The 6,125-nt window shown below is 42.6% G+C and overlaps 1 long non-coding RNA gene across 2 annotated transcripts; it reads right to left on the bottom strand.

Moving 5' to 3' along the window:
• Window positions 1-18: 18 nt before the first annotated feature.
• Window positions 19-4,465, bottom strand: LOC130165342 (uncharacterized). 2 transcript variants are annotated; one of them, XR_008826783.1, is made up of 7 exons: window positions 3,988-4,465; window positions 3,716-3,896; window positions 1,023-1,209; window positions 658-860; window positions 426-495; window positions 249-342; window positions 19-175 (listed from the first exon to the last, which is right to left on the bottom strand). It is a non-coding gene; the product is annotated as an uncharacterized LOC130165342 (long non-coding RNA). The 2 variants fall into 2 exon arrangements; XR_008826782.1 differs by having other exon boundaries at window positions 3,716-3,899; window positions 3,988-4,464.
• Between the last annotated feature and the right edge of the window lie 1,660 nt (window positions 4,466-6,125).

The raw sequence follows: 6,125 nt of genomic DNA, 5'->3' as shown, positions 1-6,125 counted from the left end.
TTAAAAAAAGTCACACACTTTTCCAAAATGTACAGCACAAAAGCTGAGTTTATTATTTCTGTCTTGCACAAAGAGTCACACTAGCTACTACTTGTCAAACAAATACTTCAATAAACTTTTACCACCACTCTAACAGGACCTGGTGTCTTCATTCTTTGTGTTCTTGGTAGACATCCTGCACATGGCAGAGAGAGACAATGAGGGTGGTGGAAGGACTGGCAGAAGTGCATACATGTGCAGTGACTTACTGGAGTGGTTGCAGAGTGTCCCACGGCGTCCCCTGCTCAGTGGACTCGCAGGTTTTTGCTTTCCAAGCCATTGTTTGTGGGTACTTGAGCTGCCCTACACAGCAGAGAGAGACACACAATGAGGGTAGCGCTCAGCCTGGCAGAGAGTGAGGGAAAAGTGCAGGAAAAAGGCCTTACCACACTGCTGATTGCTCACACCTGTGAACAGCCAAGGCTGCGCCTCATTGACTCCCCTAATTGGATCCTCCTGCATCAACACAAACAAACAAAATCACTCTGAGACTTTCCAGCAACAACTATTACTTTGTACAAAACACAAAAGCTGTATCTCCATGTTTTCACTTTTTTGGCCTGAAAATACTATAACATCTCTACACAGTTTTATAGTCATGCACCCATGTGTTCTTACCCGGTTTCCTCGCTCAGTTGAGTCATGCAGGTAGAGTCGCAGGTCTTCTCACACGAGGGCTACACGAGGGACTGACTCACCGGTGGTTCACTACTCCTCAAGTACCACACTGCTGATTGCTCACACTTGTGAACGGCCAATCGCGTCACAGCGGCCGAGCCTCCGCAGGGCTGCGCCTCGTTGACTCCCCTAATTGGATCCTCCTGCATCAACACAAACAAACAAAATCACTCTGAGACTTTCCAGCAACAACTATTACTTTGTACAAAACACAAAAGCTGTATCTCCATGTTTTCACTTTTTTGGCCTGAAAATACTATAACATCTCTACACAGTTTTATAGTCATGCACCCATGTGTTCTTACCCGGTTTCCTCGCTCAGTTGAGTCATGCAGGTAGAGTCGCAGGTCTTCTCACACGAGGGCTACACGAGGGACTGACTCACCGGTGGTTCACTACTCCTCAAGTACCACACTGCTGATTGCTCACACTTGTGAACGGCCAATCGCGTCGCAGCAGCTGCACCTCATTGAGACTCCTAATTGAATCCTCCTGCATCAACACAAACACAGGAGCAACAAGAAATAAACCCTTTGCAAACACCTCAATTGTCTCTGTTGTTTTTCTTCATGTCCAAAACATTAAAAGCTACTCAAACTATTTGACAACAACAATTATTCATTTGTACAAAACACAAAAGGCAGACCTCTAAGATGACTCCAAAAGCACAACAATGAAGCTCTGAGCAAAGACATAGATTCACATCTGTGTTCCCCTTGCTTTCCAAAAACACATTTACAAACAGCACATTCATACTCCCAAACTCCACTAGAAAAACATACCCACATCAACGTGTGTCTGCCCACTAAGCAGCGACACAATAGCCATAAACAAAACAACAAAAACAAAGACACAACACCTTCATTCAGCAGACAAATCGCACATCCCATTTCAACCGCAATCCCCTACACTCAAGTTACAACACCGTATTCCCATCAACAACTTTATCTGCTGGTCCCAAACGCACCAAGAGAAAAAGACATATCCCTAATTGAACAACTGCCAAGCTAAAACCACTGACTAGCTCCCGTTACTAAAGTCTCTCAATAAGCATGTTACAGTTTCTCTCTTTTGTTTTACAAGATACTATGACATTTTTATGAAACCTTCTCTCCACGTCCCACACATTTCAACCCCAGAACAAGGTCCTTTGCCTGATGATCTGCATGCACAACAAGTGTAAGGTGTGTGCATGCTTCTGCAGACATGTCATATCACCAATAATAGTGAAATATCTAGCTCCAGTATCCACCAGAAAACGCAGGTCAGTGCAATTTACATTGAGGGCCATGTAGGGATCTGCAAAACCTACAGGCATCAGTGTCTCTGGGTCCCATCAATACTCCAGAGGATAAATGTTGGGAAACTGTCCTCTACCTCGCAGGAACCTCCTGTTAAGATACAGACTCATTTGTGGGAGCAGGTAAAAATGGCAGTTGCAAAACACAAAGTTTGACTCCTTATTGACTAACGCCTCCCTCTCTGTGCTCGTGCCATACAATCTCTTGACCGATGCTTACAGCCTCACTGGAACACTGTACCATCTGTTTTGACTGCTTTTTTTTTTTTTTTTAATCAGAATTAAATTGTAGTTTTACCAACTGGTTTTGATTACTGTTTATTTCAGCTTTCTCTGCATTAGTTTTGAGGTTGTACGCCTTCATATAATGGGCAACATGTTTTTCCCACTGTCACACCCAGGGATGTCAGGATTTGCCTCCAACGCTGACCTAACAGCTTTATTTCTAAACAGGGCAGTCTGTAAAGCATCTGCTCCAGGGCATGCACCTATCATGTCTGACCATTGACCTCTACGTCTTATGAGAAATGACAGCACACCCTATGTTCCACTAATCGCTTCCACATGCTGAACCTCATATTCTCCCATAGCTAGGGTGTGCCCCATGGTGAGCTGACATAACTGTCTCATCCATGGCCCTCCCCCTGAGGTGGGTGGAGGCATTTTTTCTATCAAACAGTTCATGTCAGTGAAAGAAGATGGTTCATACACAGCATGACCACTAGGGGGAACCAACAAAGGCATCTGATGGTCTGCATATCTCTCTGGTTTCAGGACCGGGCAGCATTAAAGATAGAGCTACTGGTCTTTTCGTTGCTATCGGCTCAGGCGAATGGTACTCCTTTTTTGTTGTTCATGCTTTAGCAAATCCTCCTTAGCTTCTGCTTCTAGCCTAAAGAGGACACAGAGTCAACCTTTCCTGGACCTCTGTCCATAACTCATCACATTTTTTAATCCATTTCAGTCTAGTTTCACTAGCCTCCCCACTGATTACCCGCTTCTTCACCTGACTCCATTGCTGTGCCTGTTGTTGCTGCACAACAGTTATCATCGTTTGAGGTCCACAGCCTCTTCCATCCTCACACTCCTTATCAAATTCTCCCTCCATTGGTGAGTGTGTGCAATACTTCACTGATTTCTTGTAGTCTTACTCACCTTCCTCTTTGACCTGTGTGGGAAATGCTTTTTAGTTTAATACCTCCCCAGCGGCCAGTCAGCTTGTATGGCATACACCCGAGCAACTGACCCTTGTTGTGTTTTCTTCACAGGCCAGTCAGTTTATATGGCATACACCCGAGCAACTGACCTTATGAGCTTACACACACCTTTTCAGTGTGGCGTGTGGTTTGTTAGCACCGCGAGGTTACCCCCACACGTTTTTTACAGCTCAGACACCCGTTCAGAACTCACAGAGACACCGCTGTATCTACCACCCCATTCACCCATGGCTTTATTTATTTTTCAATTCCCAATTCTAATCCCTACATTGAAAATATTACACCCCCCCCAACTAAGGCTATCGCACGGACACAACGCCATCTGTGCAGACGGTTCGTAGTAAGCGATTTACCGCCCTCCGCTCTACAGTGGCTCTAACCACATTTGCTAGAGGAAAATATTCTCTTAATTTGTCGGATACTTAAAATGTAACAATAGCCTAATTCTGCTGTCTTTCTATGAAAAACAAGTTACACTCACCAAGGAGATCCCCTTCTCATCGGATCATGGATCCTGAAGGGTTCCTATTATCGATCTCCCTTGACAGCACCACGCTTCAGTTGTCAGTCACCGGGGACCCTTCCGTCAATTGCAATCTCTCTGGAGGCACCTGCACAGCATGCTAACCACCCGGGGACTCTTCCTCAATCCTCGTGCTTATCTACTATACAACAGACGATAGCAACAGTTTCAAACAACATTTTTAGTAAATGCCAAAGGGCAGAATTATGGCGAAACAGGCTTCTGCTTACCGCTGTTCAGTTAGAGGCCTCTCGTTCTCTTCCGTGTTCCACTTGTCTGTATCGTCTGTAACAAAAATGTTCCGTTTAACAACTGATCGTACGATCTATCGTCCTGCCTTCATCACATCAGGGTCACTGAATTGTCGAGTCCGCTATTATTTCGCAGCAAAACCGGACTCGCGTGTTCGTTTGATGAAGTATACAGGACACAGATTTAAAGTTCAACACGTCTAATTTATTAAAAGTATAGCCAAGCAGAGCAGTTTGAGATTGCTTACAGAGCTCTGGACTCAAACTGCTCTCCTCTTGCCGGAGCCCCGAGGCATCTATTAATATTCTGTTTCGGGTTTATTATTCTTTCGGCGCGTAACTTGTCCCGCAGCTTTGAGAAAACCCCGGTAATATATACATCAAAACGTAGGTCTTGATCCCAAAAGAGGTGTTATGACTTTTGGTGTTAAAATTCCAAAGTTATTCCCAAAAAACTGGGAATAAATAATGCACTAGGAATGCATTGGAAAAAATTGCACCTTTTTTCTGAGTCACCCAGCTCTCTCATACCTGCACGTAGAAATGTGATTCAAACTATAAAACGGAGGAAGACTTCTGCAGGAACTGTTTTTACATAACATGTAAACTTTTCAAACTGTGAGCACTCAAAGGAGGAGCGCAAATCACTTTTTCTTCAAAGTTAGAGTGAAAGCGTCAGTTGGCTAGAGTGCGTGAAGCAGTAAAAAATAACCTTTATTTTTATTTTTAACTCGAGCTCGCGGCCAAACCGTAAAAAGGAGACAAATAATTCTTTCCGAAAATGTAGACATAGTTGTTGGGATTCATAAAATGGAACTTTGACAGGCAGGGTCTGCACAAAATTTAAACGGGGGTGCCGAGTCCGGCAGCGATACCTGTCTCACTCTCATCGACACCTAATGTAATCGTCTTTTTTTTTCAAAAGAATCTCACTGTCTTCGCACTGAGCTTACTCACTCATTTTAAGGAATATCTGAATAAAATAGAGACTGTAGAAACTTCTGGCTTCAGCATCTGGCACGGTCTTGTCAGTTTTTGAAAAGACGTAACGGTTTTCTCATAATTTGCAGTTATTTGAAGCCAATAGAAGCCAAATTCTGGGCAGATTTTCACATTGCCACGGCAACGGCAGCTCCTGACCCGTGTGCGTGCGTGCGTGCGCCTAGCAACCAGATAACCAACTCTCCAAGCTCCGCTAGCTTTACGTTAGCCGCACGTTAGGTCTTAAATTACATTTAGTCAGGTCTTAAATATGTAAGTCCATTTATCGCTTCCTTCGTTGCTTTTTTTTTTGTTTTGTTAAAAGAGTGAATGAAGTTGTGACGGTCTCCGCTGAGACAGAGGAGAGGAGAAGCCACTAGCCCTCTCTCGCTGTCATTTGTAGTCGCGTTGCTCTCCTCCCCAGTAATGTTAAATTTAGCACAGAAAAAAACATAATAGTGGTAATTTATATAGCGGTTCATGGGATTTATTTGTTAACCCTCAGGGGTCCCTCTGTCCTTTTTTGGACATTTTCTTCCCTTTTCTTTTTTGATTTGCTGATCATTTTGGCTGTGTTACAGCTGATGGTATGGATGGAAAAACGTCATAGCATAGTCACACACAAAACATCACAGTATAGTAAGGCATAAAAATGCCAAAAAAAGTCATATTCTAGTAGAGCATAAAAATGGCAAAAAACGTCATAGTATAGTATGGCATAAAATTTCAAAAAATGTCATAGTATACTAAGCCATAAAAATGGCAAAAAACGTCACAGTATTGTATGGCATAAAATTTCAAAAACGTCATAGTATAATAAGGCATAAAAATGACAAAAAAACGTCACAGTATAGTAAGGCAAAAGAATGCCCAGAAAAGTCATAGTATAGTACAGCATAAAAATGGCAAAAAACATCATAGTATTGTATGGCATAAAATTTCAAAAAATGTCATAGTATACTAAGGCATAAAAATGGCACAAAACGTCACAGTATAGTATGGCATAAAATTTCAAAAAACGTCATAGTATACTAAGGCATAAAAATGTCAAAAACGGTCATAGTATAGTATGGCATAAAATTTCAAAAAATGTCATAGTATACTAAGGCATAAAAATGACAAAAAAAGTCATATTT

The sequence above is a fragment of the Seriola aureovittata genome, chromosome 24 (assembly GCF_021018895.1).
Source record: "Seriola aureovittata isolate HTS-2021-v1 ecotype China chromosome 24, ASM2101889v1, whole genome shotgun sequence".
NCBI classification, from domain to species: Eukaryota; Metazoa; Chordata; class Actinopteri; order Carangiformes; family Carangidae; genus Seriola; species Seriola aureovittata.
This window is presented reverse-complemented; position numbering and strand designations above follow the sequence as displayed.